This window comes from Meriones unguiculatus, chromosome 2 (genome assembly GCF_030254825.1).
Source record: "Meriones unguiculatus strain TT.TT164.6M chromosome 2, Bangor_MerUng_6.1, whole genome shotgun sequence".
In the NCBI taxonomy this organism is placed as follows: Eukaryota; Metazoa; Chordata; class Mammalia; order Rodentia; family Muridae; genus Meriones; species Meriones unguiculatus.
The window spans coordinates 52,320,737-52,348,002 of NC_083350.1; the positions used below are offsets into that span (position 1 = coordinate 52,320,737).

A 27,266-nucleotide genomic window follows, 5' to 3' on the forward strand; every position below is an offset into this window, starting at 1 on the left:
ACCTTCCCACAGTGTTCCGGGTCCCCCCACGTCCACCTCAGTGCCTCGCGGGCTAGACGTCCAACTGCGCCCTAGGCTGGCAGCCCCAAAGCTGTGCTCGGTCCTATTGCCGCTGAGCCACGCAGCGACGGCAGAGGGGCAGTGGCTTTGGGCTGCACGTCAGTTTTGTGTTTCCTTCTTGATTCTTCCCCTCCGGCCTCAGTTTTGCCACATCTGTCCAAAGAAGGGGTGAATTTGGTGTTGCTCACTGAGACAAACATTTTGGTAATTGGTCAGGACCTTCTGAGTCTCTTGACGAATGAAAGTGCACCCTACCCCTTTGGTATCCTACCTCTTCCTTTGCGTGGTTTCTTTTCTCTGGTAGATGTGAAACTTGCCTTTGACGTACAGGTAAACAGATGATGGATTTTGTTGTGATTTCAAATTACTTTGTGCTTAATCTCTAGGCTTCTCCCAGTGACTTCGGTTAAAGTACTATGTGGGCGCCTGCTGCTCACGCCTCTGTTGTTTCCATTCAGGTGGCCCCAGAATCCTTTGGATGGGAAAAGACTGGATTCCAGAAATGTCCAACAGCTGAGAAACCAGTAGGAACTCCTTTTGCACTGTTAGATGACTTTAAATATATATTGAGGGCCGGAGCTGTAGCTCAATCGGTGAAGCCCTGGATTCAGTCCTTAGCGTCGCATATTCCAGGTGTAGACGCTGTAGTGTATGCCTGTCATCCCGGCACCGAGGAGTAGACGCAGGAGCATCAGCAGTTACACCCTACACACAGCTACAGTGTAGCTACACAGAGTTCCAGTTTGACCAGGAAGGCTTGAGACCATCTATGTATCTAATCTATGACCCACGTGTAGGAAAAGTTTATTATTTTTTTCCTTTTGTCTTTTGAGACGTATTTTTCTGTGTGGCCTGTCCTGGACTCGCCATGTAGACCAGGCTGGGTCGAACTCACATCGATCCGCCTGCCTGAGTGTTGGGATCACAGACGTGCACCCAGTTGAGGATTAGTTTCTAAAATGTATTTATAATGCCAGGTTTCCGTTAACCTCCCACCTCAAACAAAACTGTTTCGAAGGAATGATTAGATTAACCCATGATAGGACGGAAATGAATCCTTCATGTTTGCTAAGAGAAGAAACTTGATGTGAACACAAATACTAGCAGTATTTGTTTTGAGGGTATGAGTGTGTGTGTGGGGGTGTGTGTGTACGGTGTATGGCCTTTTCAGCTTTACTCTCAAGAATTTCTTTCTGATAAAGTATAGACAGATTTAGAGATTAGGTAAAATTTTAATGGGATCCATAATGTAACATTAGGATTGCTGTTTGTGTAACATGGGTCAGGAATTGGCCGCTGGGCCTTGGCTCTTGGATGCTTAAGACATGCTGCCCTATCAGCTGTGTTATAACCTCTCCGTAACCTTTTCCGATAGTAAATTGGATCTGCATATTAATTCCTGCGCTGTTTCAAGGAAACTGGCAGTAGGGAAGACCGAATATTTTACTGGGAATGGGAAGGGGGAATGTGTTAGTAGGCATATGACAGCTCAGAAATAAAAATTGCATGGTATTTAATGTTGTTGTTTTTTTTCCCTCCTCTTTCCTGTTGTTTTTGTGAAGGCTGTTTCATCTCTACTGAGGCCAGCTTTGAGCCCCGATATGTCTCATGACAGGGAAAAAAGCCAATTAAGTAAAACTGAAAAATAACAAAATGGATTTCAAAATAGCAAACACACTAGAACCACCAGGCTTACTATCCTCTCAGTGGTGGTGTAGGTGTGGGCTTTGGGGGCTGGAGGTGGGCAGCATCTAAGCGATATGGCTACCCTCCAAAGCAGTTTTGAAAAGTCCATACCCGAAAATTGTTTTCACTGACATTTGACACTATTTCTTCCTTCCTTTCTTTAAATCTCTAAATGGCATATTTATAAAACCTTGATACTGGTATGTTCTCAGATGAATTAAATAGCTTTTTGTGTTGTTTTGTTTTGTTTGAAACGGGTCTCACTATGTAGTCTCAGGTGTCCTGAAATTCAGTATATACACCAAGCTGGCCTCAAACTCAGATCTGCCTGCCTCTGCCTAAAGGTGTGTCCCGCCACCACTTGCCTCCTGTCTCCCCTCACTCTGTCCTAAATAAAGCTGTTATGGAGGATGTCTTACAGGCCCATGGGGAAACCTTTCTTCAGAGAACCAATCTGAATATTCTCTTTTTGGGGGGTGGGGGTGGTGGAGGTTTCCAGACAGGGTTTCTCTGTATCCTTGGCTGTCCTGGAACTCACTCTGAAGAGCAGGCTGGCCTTGAACTCAGAGATCAGCTTGCCTCTGCCTCCTGAGTGCTGGGATCAAAGGTGTGATCCACCCAGCCTTAATGCTGTTATTTTTTAAAAAGGCATGGTTTCTCCTTTGTAGCCTCGGGTAGCCCCAGATTTACTGTGTAACCTAGGTTGGCCTCAAATGTGTGATCTGTACTGCATCCTCCCAGCAGGTGAACGAACAGTTCTTTGTATACAGTATGTATTATGTATACATGCCAGAAGAGGGCACCAGATCTCATTATAGGTGGTTATGAGCCACCATGTGGTTGACTGGGAATTGAACTCAGTACCTTTGGAAGAACAGTCAGTGCACTTAACCTCTGAGCCATCTCTCCAGCCCCTACGAACAGTTCTTTGGAGCAGGGCACGGTGGGTTTTTGAGCGAGGTGGAGAGGAATTTTAACTCCACCTCTATTGGCCATAAGACCTTGGGCAAGTCCTTCGCCTCTTAGGCTCAGTTTTCCACTGCTTACCATGGGGACATTCCTTAAAAGGATAGTTAAATAAAGTGACACACATGAAAACTCTCAGACATAGGAATGCAAGAAAGGTTTTCACTCTAGAAGAAACGAAACAGTTTTTTTGGGCTTGTTTTCTTTTCAGTACTGGAGATCAAACCCTACAGCCTTTGCATGCCAGACAACATGCTGCAGTTGAACCACATCCTAGTCCAAACATTTGCTGTTAATGAAAAAATTTAGAACATGGCAATCTATAAAGGGGAAGCTGTCCTTTTCTCCAAGTAGGTGGGTGCTGTCTGCTGTCTTTTTCATGTTTGTATATTTATACTCCAACACTGACTCCATCCTAAATGAAAGTGTTATGGAGCTATCTGCCAGGTCCTTGAGTTAGCCTCACTACAGAGAGCCCATCTGAATGTTTTTAGGATGCTTGCTCCTTGGTTGTAGTTCCTGAGGATTTTGCCCAGGGCCCCAGCTGGTGTTCCATCACGTTCTATAGCACAGGCTTCTCTAGTTCCTAGATTGGGTGTCAATTTGGAGACTCCTCCTTGTGGTGCTAATTTTTTTCTTCCTGAGTGAGGATGTACTTTAGCCTTGTCCGAGTTGGCCTTAAGCTTCAAGCTTTAGTCTTCTATAGTAGAGAGCTTCATGTTTTAATTACCTGCGGTCTGAAGAGGAGATATTCTGCCCTCTTTTTTTTATTTCATTTACGAGTTTTATTATGATAGCTTGTTATTCATGTAATGGGCCCTCCTGGTTCATGTTATCAACAGTAATGTTTTCTCTTTGCTCAGGTTCATGGAGAACCTCATGGACTTTTCTTGACCTGTGAGGAGCTAGTCTTTTGACACACTTGCGTAGTCTTCTAATGGAGACTCCTTAGGGGGACCTTCATTAGGCTAGGCTTGTAGTTCCTTCAGGTTCCACCAGCAGCCAGTAGTTTAATTTCTGTCACTGTGATAAACTTGCCCTGGTGAGAGCAACTTTAAAGAAAAAAAAAGTTTATTTTAAGCCCACAATTCTGAGTTATAGTCCTTCATTTTGGGGAAGTCAAGACAAAATGTAAGTCACTGGTCACATATTCACAGTCAAGGGCGGAGAGAAATGTATGCATGCATGCTCACCTGCTTAGCTCACTCTTCACTGTTGCACAGTTCACGGTCCAGACCATGAGCCGGAGTTGTCTGTAGGAGGGATGGAGGTCTTTGTGCTCACAGATAAGCTCTGGGGAAGCCTGAAATATTAAACACGCAGGATTGTCCCTTCAAGAGAAGGAATGCATAACCAGAGGATGGGGGTTGGCGTGTTTAAAGCCTGGTGACCTTTGCTCTACCTTTAGGGATGGAGACTTTTTGGATACTAGATCCTCTCCGAGACCCTTATCATAACTTTGTTTTTCTCAGTCTATAGAACCTGTCTCTATGGACTTTACAACGAGTTTTAATGTAGTCACATCTAATGTATATTTAGCTTATTTTGTTCCCAGAGAGATTCATGACCTGTCTCTATGGACTTTACAACGAGTTTTAATGTAGTCACATCTAATGTATATTTAGCTTATTTTGTTCCCAGAGAGATTCATGGATACTTTGTTGTGCATGCGGACTGAGTTCATTATCACCAGAATAGCTTTTCACCAAGTTGTGCTGTGCTTAAAACGCCTAAAATAAACTACCTGGGGTCAGATTCCAGAAGTTTGAACCAACACTGGCTCCTGAGTTGTGTTGACCCAAACTGCCGTCTGCCTCCCGGGGGTCCTCACTCTGCTGGCTGTGGAAATCACAGAAGACCCCTGCAGTTGTCTACATGCGACATGCAGAGTGGCTCTTGCCACATCAGCCAAATTAAAGTCTCCCTCCAGGCCTGGAGAGATGGGTCAGTGGTCAAAAGTATATGCTGCTCTCACATAGAACCTTGGTTCTCAACATCCATGTTTGTGGCTCACAGGTGCCTGAAATTCCAGTCCTGGGGAGATCTTATGCCTCAGACCTGTTTAGGTACTGACACACAGGTGTGCATACACAGACACACAATTAGAAATAGTAAAACGGGGCTGGGGAGATAGTTTAGCAGTTAAGAGCACTGGCTGCTTTTCCACTCAGGTTCAGTTCTGGGCACACACATGGGGGTTCACAACCATCTGTAACTCTAGTTCTAGGGGGTTTGATCCTTTCTGATCCTGGAGGGCACCAGTCATGCACACTGAAATAAAATAAAATAAATAAAATAAAAACTTTAAGGTCAACCTGATTGAGGTGGTCTCTTATTGAGACTTTCCCTGGGTGATTGTACATTGAGCTAAGCTGACAATTAAAACTAGCTATCACACACCGCTCATAGGTGTAGTGCTGGCTGTCCCTCCCAGCCTGCCCCCAGCCTCCTAATCTTGTCCTTGGCTTTGTTATTGAGAAGTAGCAGAGTCAATGCATGAAAAGTGTTTTGTGCCAAGGCCTTAAAGGTGAGGGACAGGGAGCTCTGAGCTTTGGGTGGGCAACTGGAAAGTGCCAGTCTTAGGAATGCTGCTGAAGTGCTGTGTCCATCGTATTGGTGTCACTCATTTGTGAATGCCCCATTAATCTCTCCCATAAGTGAGCGACCATTCCATATCTTATATGTGGGGTTCAATCCAGCCAAGGCTAGGGCAAGTGGAAACAGTTGGTCATCCTATCTTTGACCAGTTCACAAACTCAGTAACATGTCCATACGTAGCTTAGTCCACCATTTTGGGTTCATCAAGTATTTCTCAACCTTGGTGTGTGTGAGTGTTTTGCTTGCATGTATGTATTGTGTACCACTTTCGTAGTATTAGCAGAGGTCAGAAGAAGGCAATGGCTCCCCAGGAACTGGAGTTACAGAGAGTTGGGAGGCACCATGTGCATGCTGGCTGGGAACTGAACCTAACTCCTCAGTAAGTAGTAACACATGAGCAAGGGTGGGGAAGGGGTTGGGGGATCATAGGGGTGGCACACTCTTCAATCTCAGCCCTCAGGAGAGAGAGGCAGGCAGATCTCTGAGTTTGAGGTCAGCCTGGTCTACAGAGCAAGTTCCAGGACCCGCAGAACTACACAAAACACAAAACAAAAACGGCATTCTCATTTCTCTCTCTTTCACTCTCACTCTCTCATTCTCTCCCTCCTCTCTCTCTCTCTCTCTCTCTCTCTCTCTCTCTCTCTCTCTCTGTCTCCAGGGTTTCTCTGTGTAGCCCTGGTTGTCCTGGACTGGCCTTGTAGACCAGGCTGGCCTCAATCTCACAGAGATCACCTGCTTCTGCCTCCCTGAGTGCTGGGATCACAGGCGTGCCCCACTGCACCTGGGTGTATGTTCTTAACTAGTGAGCCATCTCCCCAGCCCCATTGTTTGTCATGTTTTGAGGACTTCTCCCCACATATTTACCCCATATGAGATTTAGAATAAAATTTTTTTTACTCATTTTGTATGTCTGCCACAGAGCACAGGTAAGCAGTGAGATGCATTGTCCAGAGTGGTTCTCTCCTTCCATCATGTGGGTTTGGGAATGAAATTCAGATCGGTAGCCTTGGCACCAAGTGCCCCTACCCACTGAGCCATCTCTGTGGTTCCCATATGAATTTTAATGCTTTTGATATTCTGTGTATCCCTTTGTATTGTGGCCTTCTGGATGGCCATGAATCATCGTACTGTTGAAGATTCTTCTTCCCTTGAAGCCAATTTTTACCATCTTCATGATGCTATCCTACAGGTTTTCTCTTGTATAGTTATCAAAGCCCATTTTCCATCTAAAAGATACAGCTGTTACCATCGGTTTTTTCAGTGCCTCAAACACAAACTAGTATAACAAAAATTTTTTTGTTGTTTTGAGACAGGGTTTTCTGTGTAGCCCTGGCTGTCCTGGAAGTAGCTTTGTAGACCAGACTAGCCTCAAACTCAGAGATCTGCCTGCCTCTGCCTCCTGAGAGCCGGGATTAAAGGTGTGCACCACCACTGCACCACTGCTTGGCAGGTTTTTAATAAAAAAAAAAAAAAGTGTATGATTGTTTCTTTTGCATGCATGTTTGTGACCATGTGTATGCCTGGTACCAGAGGCCAGAAGAGGTTGTTGGATTCCCTGAGACTGGAGTTGTAGATGGTTGTGAACAGTCATGTGGGTGCTGGAAATTGAACCTGAGTCTTCTGGAAGAGTAGAAGTGCTCTTAACTGCTGAGCCATCTCTCCCACCCCCCTTCTTTTTAGATGTTGTAAGACAGGCATTTCTGTTTTGCTTATGAATATTCCTAGTATTTCAAAATAGAAGTTGTTCTTTTTAACGTTGTTGGGGATTGATGTCTTCAAGATGGGCATGATGGCATGGCCTTTTCATCTCCAGCACTTGAGAGTCTGAGTCAGGAGAAGCCTGAGCTGCAGGTCAGCCTGGGCTTCTTAGTTCGAGGCTAGTCAGGACTAAAAGGTGATATCTTGTTTCCAAACTTGAGAACAACAAAAGCAGATTGTTTTCTTCAAGTCCTTATGCCAGGAGAGTAGCGAAAGGAATGCAGTGAGAGTAGAGGAGGAGGTGGAGAGAGAATTTCTACCTGGGCTCCTCCAAAGAGGCTAGAATTGGCTTTGTTCTTCATTGTCTCTATTTCAAACCTTAGACTTTGAGGTGTTTTGATTTACCATCTGCTTCTCTGGCGCCTCGTGGGCTGTCTGTTTTCACAGCTGACTCTGTTCCCAGACTGAACATTGTAGTCTTTGGAGGTTTAGGTTACTTTCCCGGTCCACAGGGAAGTGGGAAGGAGCATGCTTTTGAGGTTTGCTCCCTGGTGGGGAAGCTCACCAAGGAGCTTCTGTGTGTTTTAGCTGTCACTCATCACTGACAAAGTAGTAGCAAGTTGGTGAACCGACCTTCATATGCAGCTACTTCTCTCTAGGCTCTTTCTGCTTTGTATGTTAGTTCTAGAAACGGAAAGAAGAACCTGAAATGTACCCAAAAGATCTGGTGAAGACTTTTAAAATGAGCATTTCTTTTTTAAAAAGTACTGATTTTAATTTAATATGCATGTATGTCTCATGTAGCCCATATTGGCCTTGAACTTAGTATGTCGTGAGATTGGGCTTGAACTCTGATCCTTCAGCCTCTAACTTTGTGGTGGGGTTACAGGTATGTGCCACTATACCTAGCTTAATTTTAATTTTATATTTTGTTGTTGGGTTCCTGCTAATAAGCTTAAGCTAGCCTGTTGTTCAAACTGACCTCAACCTTGTGATTCTGTTGTCTTGGCCTTTTTTGTGCTAGAACTGTAGGCGTGTACCTCAGTTAAATGGACATTTCTTTACCTCTTGGTACTGTCTCAGGCTTAAATTCTTACAACCAGGGCTGGAGAGATGGCTCAGAGGTTAAGGGTACTGTTGGCTCTTCCAAAGGTACTGAGTTCAATTACCAGTAACTACATGGTGGCTCACAGTCATCTATAATGATATCTGGTATATCTGGTGCCCTCCTCTGGCACACAGGCATACATGCAGACAGAACACTGTATGCATAATAAATATATATTTAAAAAATAAATTAAAAAAATTTAAATAAAATTCTTACAACCAATTAAACTGGAGGTGTGACTGATCAATGCTAGTCCTCTGGACTGAAGCCTGCTAGTTTTCTATAGAGTTTTGCCTTTCTAGAGTTTCGCCAGATATCTGCTTCCGTTGTGGAAATCCCATAGAAATTATGTATGCATAATTATGTATGCATAATTATGTATGCATAAACACTGTATGCATAATAAATATATATTTAAAAAATAAATTAAAAAAATTTAAATAAAATTCTTACAACCAATTAAACTGGAGGTGTGACTGATCAATGCTAGTCCTCTGGACTGAAGCCTGCTAGTTTTCTATAGAGTTTTGCCTTTCTAGAGTTTCGCCAGATATCTGCTTCCGTTGTGGAAATCCCATAGAAATTATGTATGCTCTATGTGCTTTGTATGTTAGTTCTAGAAACTGAAAATGTTCTGCCTCCATGTATGGTTGCAAGCCAAAACAGGGCACCAGATCTCATTCTAAATGGTTGTGAGCTACCATGTGGTTGCTAGGAATTGAACTCAGGACCTCTGGAAGAACAGCCAGTGCTCTTAACCTCTGAGCCATCCCTCTAGTAGTCTCACAGAACTGTGTGAGATGGTTCTCAGAGGTGGAGAACTCATGAAACATCAGGACTAGCTCCTGAGCAGGTATTCAAGGGTAACTTCAGTGGTTAGCAGGGGTGTGATCATCTTTGTGGTGCGAAGTCTCCATTCTTAGGCTCTTTTGCTCATGGTACTTCATGACTGGAAGGAATCGCTGTAGGTGTTTTTCAGTTCTCACCCGCCTTGTAAACATGGTTCCCATGCAGTGAGTAGCTGTTGATGATTGTTATTCTGTTTCTATGAGCCTCACGTAGCCCAGGTTGGTCAAGTTGAAGATGACCTTGAGCTTTTTGAAACTCTGTTTGGTTCAGGTGTGTCATAGTGGTTGATGTGGTGCTGGGGTCAAACCCAGGACTTTGAGTATCTAAGCAAATACTTTACTAGTTGAGCTGTATCTGTATCTCCTGTTTGTTTTCGTTTGTTTGATTTTGTTGTCAGCTGCCAGGAGATACCTCTGTAGGTTTTTAATGCCTAACGTGTCAGTTTTGTGATTAATGGGTTCTCTCATTGATGATAAAACTGAGCCTCAGGGAAATTAAGTGGGCCACACACCTTTTAAAAAGCTCTTTGCATTTGTGATATTCTAGTGCTAGTGAAAGCCAGGATTCAAGCCAGGAAGCCAGCAGAGGGTGACCATAGAAATTATTAGGATTGTTGAGAGCATTGTAAAGAGGCAAGATGCTTTTGTGGTTAAAAGCCTTTGGTAACAGGATAAAAGAAATCTGTGGAGAAGGAGAAAACCTTTCCTTTTCCAAGACATGCCTCATCTATCTCATTGTTAAGCATTTCCTAATTATGCTCATGTGTTTTCTGCTCACACAGGGGTGTCTTCCTTCTTGCTCTTACCTCAAAGGAAATAAGAATTGAAGTCTTTCTCTGTATTAGAAATAGTACTCTGGCCAGACTGCTTTGTTTTCCTTTTGTTGTTGTTGTTTTTGGTTTTTCGAGACAGGGTTTCTCTGTGTAGCTCTGGCTCCATTTGTAGACCAGGCTGGCCTCAAACTCACAGAGATCTGCCCACCTCTGCCTTCCAAGTGCTGGGATTAAAGGCGTGCACCACCACTGTCTGGCTTGCGTTGTTTTCTATAAGGTAGGACTGTAGACACCAGTGGACTGTATCTGGCGACCTAAGCAAACCTTGGGTACATCTCTTATAGAGAAAGGAAGGAAGGAAAAGAAAGAAAAAGAATTTATGTCAGAACAGTTTTATACAGACTTACTTGGGCCGGCGGTGTAATGCTATCTATTTGCTAGCTACCAGATTTAAGTGTTTTCTGTAAGCCTTAGTTTTGGGTCTATAGAAAGGGAATAACAGTACCTTCTTTTGTAGCTATGTTGAGAAAATAGATATGGAAAGTGTAACTGCTTTGCTGTCAATAGTCACTAGGATGGAGATTTTATTGGGTTGGTGCTGGCTGTTCAGAGCTTGTAAGGAGGAGGTCCTTTGACACAGTGCATTCATCTCTTGCTTTCCGATCTTCAGGCAGATGTGAAGCAGCAATCTTATTAAAGGATCCTGGACTTTAGTCACAGCTTTCCTCTGATTTCTCTGCTCGTTTCTGGCCTTTGGTACAGGACTAGGAAGACAAAATTTTGTGCTGAAGTTGACTTTTTTTCTTCAATATTTATAGTTTATGAGCTAGGTTTGTGGTACACACCTTTAATCCCAGTATTTGGGGCAGAGGCAGTTGGCTTTGTGAGTTCGAGGCCAGCCTGGTCTACACAAGCTAGTTCCAGGACAGTCAGGGCTACACAGAGAGACCCTATTTCAGTCTCCTACAAATACATATTTATATCTGTATTGGGTGTGATGGCACATGCTTGTAATCCCAGCACTAGAGTCAGGAGTTTAGGGACATCTTCAAATATGTAATGAATTTGAGGCTAGCTTGGGCTACATGAGACACCATTTTCTAAAACCAAAACAGATGTGGTTGGTTAGCTCAGTTGTTTAGAGCATGGTGCTAATAAAACTAAAACAAACAACGGAAGGTCTTTCTAACTGATAGAATGGGGTAGATGAATGAATGCACCGAAGCCCTTCTCACTATGCTAATCTCAAACTCTTATTTTACTCTTTAAAGAATTTTAAACCTCTGTCATCTATCTATCTGTCTATTAATCTATCACAATTTATTCACTTTGTATCCCAGCTGTAGCCACCTCCCTCATTCCCTCCCAACCCCACCCTCCCTCCTTCTTTTCCTTCCATACTCCTCCCCTAGTCCACTGATAGGGAAGGTCCTCCTTCTCTTCCATCTGACCCTAGCCTATCAGGTCTCATCAGGACTGGCTGCATGTCTTCCTCTGTGGCCTGGTAAGGTTGCTTCCCCTCAAGGGAAGGAGATCAAAGAGCCACTGTAACTGTAGCTGTGCCTTGCTCTTCGGAATGAAATTATTCTGTGGGAAGCCAGTCTGACTTGGTTTAAAAAAAAAAAAAGGAATTAGAGAATTTTCAAGCAAATGCCATTGTTTTGAGCGTCTTGACAGGCCTCTGTGGTTCCTTTCTTACCTCATCTCATTGCTCTGTGTTTCCCATTACTGTGTTTCTCAGTCATTACAGAAACCACCTCCTATTTCTTGCTTCTGATTTGCTGCTTGTGGTCTCCCTGTACGCAGCAGACCTGGACGCCTTCCATGACACCCATTGCTGTAAAGTTGTCCTGGTGTTCCAAACCTATGGCCGTGTACCCTTGTCCTACAACTTGAATTACACACCGAGTTGTTACTCACTTGTGCCCTCTGCTCCTGATAAACTGGTGTGCTAAGCGTGCCATATGCTTGTGTTCCTGCCTGTTCTTTTGCTAGAGTATGGTGGGTGCCTTTCTTTCTGCTGCAGAGCTGCCTTCTTTGGTGAGCCCTGTTAACTCCTCATCTGTATCCCGTAGCAACACTTGCTAATTGAATCTGGCACTCCTTATTCTGGCTAGTTATTTGTTCCTTACTGTATGAGCTGCTCAAGGACGTGGGCTATACTTTGATTTTGTGTCTCTTAGCATAATGCTGAATATATTATAGACACCATAAATGCTGTTGAATTCATGAAACCTGAACACTGATGGTGAAATCCCATTTTCTCGATGCTCAGCTGCAGTGAGTTCACCGTGCTCTGTTCTTAAGCCAAAGCTGACCGATTTCTTAGCATATGTCTTATGCTTTTAACTGGATTAGAAATTGCTTTAGAGAGTGTTTTCTTGTCCCTCTTTGGTACTCACCCCTCAGCACAGTCTTTGCAAAGAGATGGTGTTTGATGGTTATGCTTATTAATACAGAATTCTGCTGTTTGCTCAATTTAAGGACCTGTTCAGTTGTGCCGTTTCTTCTGTTATTCACTGGATGGGAGTCATCACCTCAGGTATTTTCAGGGCAAAGTCAGTATGTAGCAGCAAAGAACGGTGGGCCAGTGTCAGACTGAAGCGTTTAAGGGAGTCATGAGGGGAGGCTGCTTGTTAGCTTGTCATTGTCCTGGGTGAGCACGGCTCCCATGGGCTTCGTTATTCCTACTACAAGACAAGCTAGAAGGAGGTTTAGTTTTTAATTTTAATTTAATTTAATTTTATTTTTGGTACAGTCTCTTGGGGTTACCAGAGCCCATTTGTGGTCTGTTTATCGACTGTAGGCTATGCGTTTGTGACCTTTGGGTAGAGACTAGAATTTACATATTTAATTTTCCATAGCTGAATAAGGAGAGTAGAGGACCTACCTGGAGGCTTTTGAGGGAGTTTTGGTGAAAGCCTGGCTCTGGTTTAGAGTACCTATTTTTTTATAGTAACTTAGTCTCTTAGGCTGGTGTTATAGAACATCACTTGAGTTCTGTGCTCCATTCACCCTTATATTCTATACTGGGTTATGAAAAAAACAACTTACAATATTAAACTATGTGTATGTGTGTGTGTCTGTGTGTGGTATGTGCTCATGAGGGCAGATGCCCTTGGAGCCATCTGATCTGTTGGAGCTGGAGTTATAGGCAGTTGTAAATTGTCTGATGTGGGTGCTAGGAACCTAACTTAGGTCCTTTGCAAAAGCTGTATGTGCTCTCTCTTTTTTAAAAGTGATTTATATTCATTTTATGTGCGTTGGTGTTTTGCCTGACTGTATGTCTGTGTGGGAGTGTCAGATCCCCTGGAACTGAAGTTACAGAGAGTTGTGAACTGCCATGTAGCTGCTGGGAATTAAACCCAACCCCCTGAGCCATCTCTCCAGCCCATCAAATTTCTTTTTGTTCTTTCTTCTTTTTTTCTTCTTTCTTTCTTCTTTACTTCTTCCTCTTCCTCCTCCTTTTTGGTTTTTTTTTTCTGTGTATCCCTGGCTGTCCCGGAATTCACTTTGCAGACCAAGCTGTCCCTGAGTTTACAGAGGTCTACCTGACTCTGCCTCCCAAGTGCTGGGATTAAAGGCGTGCACCATAATGCCCAGTACAGTGTGTGCTCCTAACCACTGAGCCACTTCTCCAGCCCCGGAAGCAAGTTTGGAAAGACGGCTTCCCCGAGATTTCTGGAAGTCCTACCTTCTTGCCCCGTCTCTGCTGAGGTGCTCGTGGACTGCAGTGTTCCAGCCGCTGTCGCGCAAGGTCCGGGCAGCACTCTGAGAAGAGCCCTGCTTGAGCAAACACAGGGAGGGAGTCCAGTGTATGGAATGATGGCCTAAATGTGGCCAGCTAAAGGGCAAAGCAGTGGAGTTCCTAAGGGACTTGGTAACTCCATGGAACCTTTTGCAGGGCGTGTCTTCCCTGCTGGCAGTCCCTGGAAGTGCTTCCTTATTTGGCCTTATCTTCAGGGAATGAGAGTGTTGCTGCTGCTGACCTTCCCAACCGGGGCAGACACTAGCCAATTGGGACATCTCTGGAAGAACATACGAGACACTGAAAGCAGTCTTTGGTGAGGGATGACCGAGAATTGGGGAGAATGGGATGAAAATTGGTATTTCATCATATACCTTTGTTTATATTTTCAAATTTGTATTGTTGGTGCTAGGAGTTGAGCCCTAGACATGCATTTTGCCCTTGAGCTATGTTTCTCCCCTGTTAGTAATAATATGTATTCATTAATTTTATTTTGTGTATGAGAGTGCAGTTGCATGTGTGCTATGGGGTGGCCGGATGGTAATGCTCCAAAGTCCATTCTCTTGCCATCTTGCAGGACCTGGGGATTGAATGTAGGACAACAGGTCTGTGCGTGAGTGCTGAGCCATCTCCCTTGCTGCTGCTGCTTTTATTATGTTATTATTGTTGTTGTTGTTATTGGGAGACACTGTTTCTTTATGTAGCCCTGCCTGGCCTGGAACTCATATAGAGCAGGCTCGCCTTGAATATTTGGGTAATTCTGCCTTTGCTGAGCCAATAATCATGTACTACTATGCCTGACATTTTCCCCCCCAAAAGATAAGAGTAATGTAGCTAAGCCTGGCCATCAGGTTGCTATGTAGCTGAGGATGACCTTAAACTTCTTGCAAGAGGATCACAGGTGTGCAATGCCACACCTGATTTATGAGGTTTTGGGGATTGAACCCTGGGCTGTGAGTATGCTGGGCAAATACTCTCCCAAATGAGTTATGTCTCTAGCACTCATCATTAATTTTAAAAACATATCTACAAGAGACTTATGTGTAGGTTTCCTTATTAGAGTTCACTTAGCTTTATTCCTGAGTTGTAAATATCTCTGAAAATACATGGACCCAGTCACTATAGACTGTAGTTCAAAGGTGACAGATTGGCCTTGGTGTTTATCATTCATTGGAATGATAGTCAGGACTAAGATATGTTCAGCAGTTTATTATTTTCAAATTTTAAAGTTTGAAGGCTTTCAAACACATTATTTTAAAAAGACTTACAAATATGCTATTTTATCTGATCCCTCGAGCACCTTTATTTTATTATAGTAGAAAGCTGAGGTTTATAGAGTCTTTCAGAACCACAGAGCCACAGTGATAGTGTTGTGAGTGTTCAGCAATTTTACCTCATGTCCACATCCTTTGCTTCTCATTCTTGTGGTCTGGTAGACTTATTTCTCTGGGTTTCCAGGGCTGTTTCAGCTGGGTTAGGAGTAGAACCCTCATGTTGTGTTTCTGCTTTTGCTTCAAGCCTTCCTAATTCAGGACTCTAAATTACATCAGCTGTTGGAAGGAATCGGTAATATAGTCTTTATTTTCAGGATGAGGTAATTCTAAGGCACTATTGGAATAGTGTATTTTGGGGGAGTTTGAATTGACAGCCTGGTTTCCTAGGCTTTGCTGAGACTTATTGCTGCTATAGGTAGAGGCTTTGCTTCCAGGTTACAGATCTTTTTAGCAAAGAAGTTAAGTATGGAATAGAATTGGAAGGACTCATGCAGTCCTTGGATATGCCAATTTAATCTCCACAACCCAGAGAGAGTAAGCGTTGTAAAGTGTGCAAGATGGGTTTGGATTAATATCCTGGCAATATATGACTTAGCATGTGGGAGATTCCCTGGAGACCCTCCTCGCTATGCAGGGCTTTCTTTTGCTGGGTGGCCTCTTCCCACAGGTCTTTCTAGCAGCTGTGTGCACCTGGGTGAGTCATCAGCTTTCCTGAGCTTCAAAAACAAACCCACCTTTAACTGATGGAAGCCCTTCTACAGAACCCTTAGACAGTTAATCGTCCTTTGCTGCCCCTGAATTTGTGAAGGATATTCACCTCCATTAGAAACACCAGTTTATCCTTATTGCTGGTCTCTTGAGAAATATACATTATACATCACCCGCTTTTCATAACTCTGCCACTCCTGAGGTCAAGGGTGTGAAGGTCTCTGGAAACTAGGAATTTTTTGCATGAGCACCATGGTAGGAAGGCTCTTTTATTTCTAAGGACCAAGAAGAAATCCTTGGCATGTAACCTCTGCTATTTCTACTTGAATCACAATTTAAAGCTTTTAAAGCTAATTCTGTGTGTCACCGACATAGCTGGGAGTTGGGGAGGTTCCTTTTTAATCTTTGAAGAAAATTTGTGTGTGTTGGTGCATGTGTGTCACAGTGCATGGCATGTGGATGTCACGTGTTTTTTTGTGAGACAGGGATTGTCTATGGAGCCTGCATCCCCCCTGCCCCCCCCCCCCCCGTCCTGGAACTTGCTAGAGCAGGCTGACCACGACATCAGAGCTATGTCTGCCTCTGCCTCCCAAATGCTGGGATTAAAGGCATGTGCCCTCCCCTCCCCCCTTGGACTTCACTGGGAGCTGGGGCTTGCCAGTTAGCTTAGGCTGGCTGGCGGGTGGTATCCTTAGTGATCTGCCTTTTTTTTCTACTTCCCCTGTTCTGGGATTATATGCCTAGGCCAGTAGGCCTGGCTTTTTATGTAAATCCTGGGGATTAAACTGAGGTCCTCATGCATATGCAAGAGGCACTTCACCAACTAAAGTATCTCCCCAGCCCGAAGGTCCCCCTGTGCTATGCCAAAGAGAGTTGTACAGATGTACAACTGGTAGCTTTTATGACCTCTGCAGACTTAGCTGGTCACCCAGGTTTTAGTTCCAGAGGGCTTCCACAGACACTTGAAATTCATAAAAACATGTTGAAGCAATAGTTCCAGTTAGCAAACTCCAGGAACATGCTTACCAAGTTGACTTGTGTAAACTGGTAAGAGCATTCTCTCTATAAGAAATCAAAGCCAGTCTGCCTTTGGAGAAATCAAAACACAGTGTGGTGGAAAGCTTCTGGTCATTGCATTGTTATGCCCAATGCTAGCTGGAAGACTTCCAACTTCCAGGGTATTTAAACTCTTTGCTCTTATTCCTTTCCTCATTTGTACCCATGGGGTTTTCAGGTTTATCTGTAAGTAGGCACATGGGCAATGTTTTGTACCATTTGTTCTCCTCTTCTCTTTCACCTCTTCACTCTTCCTCATTGTCCTTCAAGGGCCTATCTGTAATTTGACCAGACCCCTTCTGTCTGTTAGGACCCCAGATATTATATATACTCACTTTAATCTCCAGGTTCTCCTTTATTTATTCTTTGCAAATCATGTCTTTCTGTTAAGATTCTAGTAACTGATTCTAGGTTTTGTGATTTTCTTCCAACCAGTATCCTTTCTAGTTAGCATTTACTATACTGTTTGCTGAGTACCCACTGTGTGTCAGGTTTGTTTGGCTATTGGATAGTAGTAAATAAGACAGATGTGGTCCTTGTCCTCAGTAACACTTCTCAGAACTCCCTCCTTAGATGGCTTACTTTTGATTAATCTTGTTCATTCTGTGTGCTTATCTATGGGTTTTTTTCCTGAGAGGGCAATCTTCTCCTTAGTCCTAGGGGACAGTGCCTCTTTGTGCTGCATTGGCTTTGCCTACTGACTTGCCTGCTCCCAAGAGATGAAAGCAGCCTGTTGAAGCAAAAGGAAAAAGCCCCCAGGGCCACCACTGCCTTAGCCATACAGGTCCCATGAGCCTGTGCTTGGCACCCCTGAATATCCCTTTCTCCTTGTATATAAATTATAGTGTTCACTGGTAATTTAAATTCAAATAACCTTCCGCCCCCTCTCCTCCTTATTAAAAAAAAAAAAAAAAGCCCTGTGTATTACAGGGTAGAGAACAAAGCAAGCCAAGCCTGCTCTCCTCTCCTGGTGGGGTTGATTTTCTCTTCTGTTTTTAGCTAGCTTTGCTGTGAGCTGCCTTTGCTTTAATAGGGCTGATGTGTAGTTCAGGCATATTGATATTCTACAGTCACAGAGTCATATCTCTTCCAACCCTGTTTATCATAAATAGTGTGACAGGTAGATTCAGGGGCTTTGGCTGACAGGCCTCCTGATTTGCTTCTTTGCTTTGGGCTCTAAACTCCTTCTAGCTCCTAGTGGGCCCTGCATTAAAAAGGCCCTGTGGCCAGGATGCTGATACTCTGCTTCAAAATAGGAGCCCAAAGATATCCTTCTGCTTTCCCCTCCTCTCCCCATTGACAGGTTCAGTGGCAGTTGCCAAGAAATGTGTATGGGGAAGCAGGCAAAATAGCTCTCTGGGAACCACTTATTTGAGAACTCCCAGTGGAGAAATGCATTGTCCTTCTCACCCTCTCTTGTTGTGATTGGGCACTGCTTGTCCTTCTGTGTATGGTATATGACACCTCCAGCCTTGTTGGTGTTTTCCACAATAAATTGTTTTCTGGTTGGTGTTTCCAATTCCTCCTCCTCCTCCTCCTTCTTGGGAGAGTGGGCAGGTATGTTGACAATCAGGGACCCAGCTGAGCTTTTTGTTTCTGGTGTTATGACCACCAAAGGCCTGGTGAATGCTCCCTGAAGCACCCTGTTAACATCGTTGGGCTGATCATTCACTGTATTTGGACTTAGTGTAAAGAGTCACACTAGAGGCTTGGTTGGAAATGAGAAGGCATGGCATAATTATTGCTTCTGTACCAGTTAAACCTATCAGCCAACAGATGTCAAGTACAGGAAAAAAGCACAATAATGTTATTATAATGGAATAATAGTTATCATTTTAATAATCAGTTGACACAGATTTTGATAAGAGGCAGATTCTGAAATAAGTGCAGGGGGTGGGGCTAACCCTGAACTACAGCACAGTGAGTGGGTGTTACTCCTTGTAGGAGATGCTGTGTAGATGACGATTGAGGTACGGATTTACTATCCTCTCTACCCACGATTCACCTGGGGTTTATATCCTGAAAGTGCTTTCTGAGGAAGTGGTGGGGCATAGCGGATGTTGGTTTAAGGTGCTCTGGACATCATCTTAGTGCTTAGCAGTAGTGGCTCCTGGGAAAGGCAGAGACATCTTTGGGGTGAGGGTCATTGGTATTGTTTTTATTTAGGGGACATGGCTCTGGCTGGCCTGCAACTTGCAAGGTAGACTAGGCTGGTCTTGAACTCACAGAGATCCACCTTCCTTTAACTCTTGAGTGCTGGGATTAAAGGTATACACACCACTACATATAGCTTTTAAAGAAGATTTATTTTTAAAAGTGTAAATGTGTGGGTTTGTGTGTATGCACGAGTACTAGTATCTGTGGAGACCAGAGCATCAGATCCCTCTGGAGCTGGAGTTACAGGTGGTTGTGAAATGTCCAAATTATGGGTGTTGGAAATTGAACTTGAGTCATTTGTAAGAGCAGTATGCATTCGAAATCACTGAGTAATCTTTCCAGGACCTCATTTAGGATTTTAAGGGAACCCTGTTGCGGTTTTTCCTCCTGTCCTCAAGCTCCCAGAATAAAGACCTGTGAGACTCAAAATATATTTATAAATACTTAGGCCATACAGATAGGCTCTCCTTTGACTAGCTCATAACCCATGTATAGTAATCTACATTCTGTCACCTGGCAGGTTGCCTCTGTTTAGGTACCACCTGTGTGTCCTCACATCTTACTGAACAAATTTCTTGTGCCTGGTTCAATTCCAGAATCCTTTCTGTCTACTGGATGTCCCACCTTCTATTAAACCTATCCTATAGGCCGAATGTTTTTTTTAATTGATAGTTGATAGATGCATACAATACATAAGATATTCTCTCTACAAAACCCAACTTGATCTACTGTTGTACAGTGGCCACCCTCTTGGCATTAGATCAGCTGTGCTTGATTGTGAAAGACTATCCCAGTGATTCAGCTTGTTGGTGGTTGACATTCCCTTCTATCAAGAGGGGTAGGGAGGGTTTTTGGACCCTTACTTGATGTTTCAACCATTCCTCCCAAGCACTGTATGCATGTGGAATCTGGGAAAGTGCTAGAGGATAGAGGCTAGGGAAGGTTAGCTGGAGGAGGCTCCGCCCACATGAATATGGGGAAACCGTCATGCATGCTGAATGAAGACTTTCTAGTGTGGTTGCTTCGTGGTCATCTGTGTCCCTGTAACCAACCCCTTACCCATGCTCTGTAAATCGGTGAACTCGATGGTTTCCTAGGGCGAACTTGGGTGGAGTCATGTTGTTGTGTTCTTGTAATGAAGGGTAGATGATGTTTACATCTCTCCAGGGAAGAAGTTATTACACTGTCCCCGTAGCTGCAGATGCTGTCTCTGCTCCCTGCGGTGAACCGCTGTAGGAAATACAGCTGCAATGCATTTTGTCCAAACCCATGTGGTGGTCTTGTGTAGAAGACAGGATTTTTCTTTCTTGGAGAGCTTTGTCAAGAGCTGCATTCCCAGTTCTGGCTTGGAAGATGGTGGCGAAGGGATGAAGAGCAGACACATGACCCATATGGCACTGAGAGAAGAAAAAGTATTTGCATTCAGGGTGATCTAGTTTGTTTTATGACCTTGCTATTGGACTAGTTGCTTAATCTTGCAATATATCAAAAATTCATGTTTATGCTCCTGATTTGCATTTAAGGAATCTTTCACTAGCCTGACACTGTGTAAATATTTCTCTCTCCATATTCCACCCCTGCCACCTAAAAAATAGAAAGGTAGGGGGAAGATCCTCCGGCTTCTGCAGAGGAGAATTTTGGCCTCAATTAGAGCTTTATACGAACTTCCTGAGCTGCTGATGTCGCTTTGTGAGCCAAGATCTGTAGTCCTCTGAAGCTGCCTCATCAGGGGAGACTTTGATATTTAATGTTTGGGTACATTTATGCTTTCTACAAGAAGTAAAAGAGAGGATTTAAAGTCCCTTTAGGGAGCAGTGTGTGTGCTTCTGCAACCTTTCTTCCCTTCCCTTTTCCTTTGGGTAGGTCACTTGGGGGCACTGCCTGCCCTGAGGATCATTTATTTCTTGCAGGGGCAGCTGGTTGTTTGGCTCTGTGTCTTTACTGGGTAAAGGATTTTGTGTTTCTGCTTTGGCCTCTGCTGTGGACTTTTATTTTGGAAGACCAGATAGAACACACAGACAAGGTGATATCTTTTTAGACTATTTTTGGCAGTAGGCCAGCTTGTCACTATGGCTACCGCCCTTGGAAGAATGGCAGGACATAGAAAGTAACTTCTGTAAGAAATTTGGAAAAGAAGAGGGGAGAGAGAAATGATTGGGCTTAAGGTCATTTAGGGAGAACAGCTTCTCTAAGCAGAATCTTTTGACTTGGACAGTTTCATTTCCTGTCTCTGAAGTTTTGCCTTTTTAATAATAAACTTATATAGAACATCTGTTACATTCCTAATACTTGGAGGCCCGAATATTCATTCATGAACTATTCAGATACAGTTCTATTAAAGTGTATGTATGAATGTCTACATTAATCAAATGACAATCACACAAATATAAAACTGCAGCAGTGCCTGGAGAAGAAAGGAATGGCTTACCATGAAAATATTTGATAGGGATAGTCTGTGGCAAAGACTTCATCAAGGAAGGCTATCCTGAGATGATGGTTGGATAAAATTGTGAAGAACAAACAGTTAACTCTATGCAGTGTGGCATGGGGTTGAACATTTCAAGCGAGGGCCCAGCTTTTGCAAAGGCCCCACTCACTTTTTCTGTTCCTGTAACAAGTGCCTGGGGAGAACAATTTAAAGAACGATTGATTAATTTTGGCTCACAGGCTTAGATGCTAAAGTCTATAGTCTTTGGCTTCATTGATTCTGGGCCTGTGGTGAGCAGGATATCATGGTGGTCAGGCATGTGTCAGAAGCATTGCATGGTAGACAGGAAGCAGACAGAGATAGAAGAGGTCAGGACAGGATGTGTTCTTTAGCCAAGTGGTGGTGCCTTATGCCTTTAATCCCAGAACTCAGGAGGCAGAGGCAAGCAGAACTCTGTGAGTTCAAGGCCAGCCTGGTCTACAAGTACAGGACAGCCAGGGCTACACAGAGAAACCCTGTTCAGAAAAACAAAAATAAAAGACATGCTTCCTAAAGACTCTTCCCAGTGACCTCCCAATAGTCTGTTCAGATTGCTTATTTATATTTATGTGTGTGTGTGTATAGGTACATACACAGGTATGTGTGGAGGCTAGAGGTCAATCTTTTTTTTTTTAGATTTATTTATTTATTATGCATACAATGTTCTGTCTGCATGTCTAGCTGCACACCAGAAGAAGGCCTCAGATCTCATTATAGATGGTTGTGAGCCACCTTGTGGTTGCTAGGAGTTGAACTCAGGGCCTTTGGAAGAGCCGCCAGTGCTCTTAACCTCTGAGTCATCTCTCCAGCCGTAGCGGTCAGTCTTAAGTGTTGTTCTTTAAGTACTAGTCACCTTGTTTTCTTGAGACAGGGTCTCTCATTGGCTTGGGACTCACTGAATAGGCTAGGCTGTCTGGCCAGTGAACCCAAGGATCTTCCTGTCCCTGCTTCCCTAGTGCTCAAATGACAAGCATTGACCACCACTCCTGGCTTTTGGAGAAGGTTCTGGGTATCAAGCTCAGTTTTATCAGGCTTTTGTGCAACAAGAACTTTTACTCCCTGAGTCATTTTGATGGTCCTATTTTTATTTTTGTGTTGTGTGTGTTCTTGTGCACATGCGTGCAGCATGTGTGCCATAGCACTTAGAGTCCTTTTTCTCTTTTCTCGTCCTTTTTCTCTTTTCTCCTCCTTTTTCTCTTTTCTTCTTTTCGGTTTTTTGAGACAGGGTTTTCCTGGGTAGTTTTGGCTGTCCTGGAATTGCTTTGTAGACCAGGCTGGCCTCAGAACTCACAGAGATCTGCCTGCTTCTGCCTCGTAGACTGCTGGGATTACCAGCGTGGGCCACCCCGCCCTGCTGGTTGATTCTCATTCTACCTTGAGGGTTCTGGGAGTGGAACTCAGATGGTCTTGGCATCAGGTGTCTTTACCTGCTGAACCATCTTGTCTGCTTCCTAGTTTCTGTTCTTTTTTGTTTTGTTTTGAGCAAGGTCTCACTATGTAGCTCTGACTGTCCTGGAATTCACTATGTAGACCAGGCCAGCCCCGAATTCACAGAGATCTGCTTGCCTCTGCTGGGATTAAAGGCATCACCACACCTGGCTAGTTTTTGTTCTTTTGAGTCAAGGTATTGCTGTGTAGCTGACCAGCTGCAATCCTGTAGTTGCCCTCTTGCTGAAAGCCTGCTGAGATTATTAGTTTGTACTGCCATGTTTAGCCTGTTCAGACTTTGATCCATTGATTAGATCAGAGCCCTCACAAATGTAAACAGCAGTGTGCAGTGTTTTCCTGTGTGTCAATTCAGTTAAGTAGACAACCAAGGTTTATCATCACAACTGGCTGAGGTGGTACAGGCTTATGGTCCCAGCATTTGGGGGCAGAGACAGGATCAGGAGTTCAAGACCAATGTTGACTACATAAAACTTGCCCCCCCCCCCCACGCCCAGATTTATCATCACAGTTAGGGATGTGGAGCTTATTAAGGAGCTGAGGATATAGCTAGAACACAGAATTTGAAGGGAGGTGAGTGATCAGGTGAGGTTGGCCTGGCAACCTCCGATTCAGTTGTTTTATATCAGAAGCCTCTCCTCTACCTCCCTCAATCCATAGCGAGGAGAACTACTACAACTCATTTCTGAGGCTCTAGACATTAATTGCTGCCAAGAGAGAATGTGTGTACTCCTAGACCAGTCAGCCATGCAAGGGACCTCGCATTTGCTTATACAGAAGGAGAATGCCTTGTGAGGGCTTGTGGCTGTGCGGTGAGATGATTGGATTTGTAATGCATTGGGTGGGTTTTGATGAAAAAGAGAATGAGGATTTGAACAGGATTACTGTTATAATAGATTGCTTATTTTTCTTTAATCAGCAAATGGACTTGGGGAGGGATGAAAGGCCAGGGGAAGAGATGGGAGGATAAGATAAAATCAAAGCACACTATTTTCATGTGTATGTGTTACAGGAAAACCCCACTAATATTAACCATTAACACACATTAAAATTATAATCAAAATGAATAGAAAAAAGTATTTTTTCCCTCTTGACTCTATTGCAATGTCATAGTCAGTGTATTGTGAGGGCCACCTGGCCACTCAGCAGATGTGGTGGCCTAATTTGGCATTATTCCACCTGCCCTAGGAGATGGAGAGTTTTCAGTTCTGTCACTTGCTAAATGTCTGATAGCTTCAGGGCCATTTGTAACCTGCTATGTTAGCAGCATTCTGTTAGCTGTCATTTCTGGGTGGGAGCTACTTATTTAACCTTGAACCCCTTTAGCTGTTGGCACTGGTGACTCCCTGAGATGCAGGATCAAGTTAGCAAAGCTAGTGCCTACAGTTGGTGTAACGTTTGGTTTTAGCTGGTATAACAGTACACATATTCTTCCCTGGTAGCTGCTAATATCTGGAGGGGCAGAAACAAGCTGAATTGTTCCCAGTACGTGGCAAAGAGGATTTGTGATGTAAAGGAAACTGAGTTAGTGAGTTAGTGTTACATGCTACCAGCTAGTTATTACATACATGATGGGCAATTTCAGACCCCTGGCCCTTTGGGCTCTTCTTCTTTTATACTGTGGCCCTACCTATTGCCCCTCTCACTTATACAGGAAAGCTGTGCTACAGCATAGTGGTTAAGAGTAATGCCCTTTGATTTGGACTGACTTGAGTTAGACTTCAGAGCAGAAAGATCCAGCAGGGTGCAGCTTCATCCTGGGAGAGAAGCAGGAACCAAAGTCCTGTTTGTGAAAGCCGTGATGTGGTTTAGCCTAGCAGAGCTGTTTTGGTGGGATCACTCAGAACCTTGGGTGCCCATTGTAGCTGGAAGGCAGAAGATATAGTTAATGAAAATTTTTCTTGAGTATTAAAATTTAATCTCTGTCCTGTTTGGGTTTGGACTCTGATAATTTGTGCTCTTAGTTCTGGTCCAGTGACCATACTTTTGCTTACTATATCTTTGTAATAAGTTTTGAAATAAGAAAGGTTGCTGCTGTTGAGGGTGGGGTCTTGTACTGTAGTCCAGGCTGGCTTCAGCTTCCGAGATAACTGGACATTGATCTGACCATATGGTAAACTGGAACACTCTTACTTATTTTTATTTGATTGACTCTATCATTTACATCTCAGTTCTGCTGTATTCCCCACCCCCATTTTATCTTATTTTTTGACTTTTTATTGATTCTTGGTAAATTTTACATCATGCACCCCAGTCCTACTCATCTCCCTATCCTTCTATATCTGCTCTTGCAACATCCCCTGAAAAGAAAAACAAACAAACAAACAAACAAACAAACAAAACCATTTCACCATGGCAGGCATGTCTTAACAGTGTACACTTTTGCCCAAACAGCTTTATTTGCAAATGTTCATTGCAGTGAGCCTTTGGTCTGGTTTGAGGCCTCTGGCTTCTACTGTGCTATCAATACTGGATTCTCATGGGATTCTTTTCAGATATCCTGTTGTTGCCCTGTGTCATGGAGACCCTTCATCTTTGGTTTTGCAGGACCAGCCCCTTCATGAGTTCGAGCATCTTATAGATGGGGTAGATGATAGGGTGGGCCACTTGAAGCCCTGAATCTGGGCCTGGGGGGTAGCTGAGTTGGTCAGCTTGCTAGCTCTCCTGCTGCATTGCCACCAGGCCAGCTCTGCCACTTTTCCCAGAGGTAGGCCAGCTCTCCCTTGCTCATGCCAGGGAGTTGGGGACAGCTCTTCAGCATGCATGCCGCCAGGGCCAATTCTACCACACTGCCCAGGTGAGGTGCTGGACCACTCCCCCAGTGCTGCAGCCGGCAAGGTGTGCGGGCAGCTCTCCCACACCAGCATGCCCATGCTACCATGGATGAGGCCAGCTCATCTACTCTCACACCTTGGGGCCAGCTCTCCTGCACTCATGCCCTCCAGGAGCTCTGCTAGTATGAAATGACAAGTCAACATAACTGTCTCTCTTAATCCATTTTCTGTTGCTATAGCAAAATAAGCTAAAACTGGATAGGGCAGAAGTTTATCTTAGCTCATGATCTGAAGTCTGAGAAATCAAGAGGATGGGGCCAGCATTTTCTTGACTGGTAAGGCCTTCATGTTGCTTGAACTCATGGCAGAAGGCGTAAGGGCAAGGGAGCTTGTGCAGGAGAGACAAAGGGTAAAGGCAGGAAACCCACTTTATATCAGCCTCCTTTCTGGAAAACTAGCCCATTTTTGCAAGAAAAAAAGATTATGGAGGTTGTGTCTTCATGACTTAATCACCTCTTACTGTTCTTCTATTTTTCAGTACTTTATTTGCTACTGACTTACTATTTACTTTATTTGCACGGGTATTTTGCACACCTGCACCGTGCGGAAGAGGGCATCAGATCCCCGGGAACTGTAGTTGCAGGTGGTTGCGAGGGGCTAGAAATTGAGCCTGGGTTCTCTGGGAGAATAGCCATTGTCTTAGCCATTGAGCCATCTCTCTCCAGCCCCAGACCAGATTTTAATAGGAGTTTTTGCTGGGACTAATCATATCCAAAACCTGGTATTCCCCTTGCTCGATTGCTTCTTGTTGGCTCTGTCTTCCTTCCTTCACAGTGAGTGTACCTGTCTGCCTGGCAGTTGTTTCCTGTTGTCAGGAGCAGTACTGGACGGAGGGTAGACCACTAACATTTGCTGAATGAATGAGCTTGTAAATGAGAACGTGTTCTTTCATAACTCAGAACCTGGCCTTACAAGTGTTCATATTTGTACGGTGTTGTTTCCTAAACAAATGGAATCAAAATGATTTCTTTCTTGCTCATTATTTATTAAGGGCTTCCCCATCCCTTTGTATGGGCATGTTCTGAGGAGATGCTGTTGCCTCCTTGCTTCATTTTATGTAGTTCTTTCCTTTCCTGACGTTTGTTATTGGAAAGAAGAGTTTATAGCTGCTGTGGTTCAAGCATTGATTTTTAGGTTTTGTGTTATAAGGAAGCAAGCTTTAATGTATTTGCTTGGAATAAAACAAACACAAAAGCACACCAGGATGTGGAAAATTTATCTCACTCTTGATTTTCTCCTGGCTCTTTCTACAGTATTACTGAAGTTCTTAGGCAAAGTCATTAGCCAAGAATTGACAGATTGACAGTGGCCAGATAGAAGCACATTCACAGAGTGGAGTGGGTAGCAGGGTGAGGCATGGCATAGAAGGGCTTCTCTTCATTACAGCGGATTTTACGTGCCAGTTATTGGCTGCGAGTGAAACCCTGGCCAGTTTACTTGTTCTCTTGATGGTCCCAGTTCTTTTAGTCTCTTCTCACCAACTCTATTTCCTGTTCCCTATGTTGTTACTGTAGTTTTTTGTCAAGGAAGTGTTGTTTTTCAGAAAATTACACAGTTGTCTTCTGACAGGGTTTTAGGTAATATATTGTGTTCCATCTTTTCTACTACGGAGGTTATATCATGGTTTTTTTGTTTTGTTTTGTGATCATAGAAAGGTGGTTGGGACAGGAAGATGCATCTCCCACCCCATTTTGGTTAACCAGAATTCCATGTCATGTAACAGCGGATTAGCTGGCCTCCAAACTGAAGGTGCTTCACACCTTCAAGCTTTCTATTTTACTCTCTAATTCCGGTTTTTAAAACCAGAACCGCTGTTTTGTTACTGTGTTGTTAGGAGGG

The 27,266-nt window shown here is 43.8% G+C and overlaps 1 protein-coding gene across 2 annotated transcripts in view; it reads left to right on the forward strand.

The window, feature by feature from the left end:
• The window catches only part of Sil1 (SIL1 nucleotide exchange factor), a 223,131-nt gene that overhangs the window by 225 nt on the left and 195,640 nt on the right, over positions 1–27,266 (forward strand). The gene's annotated exons all lie outside the window — the stretch shown is intronic.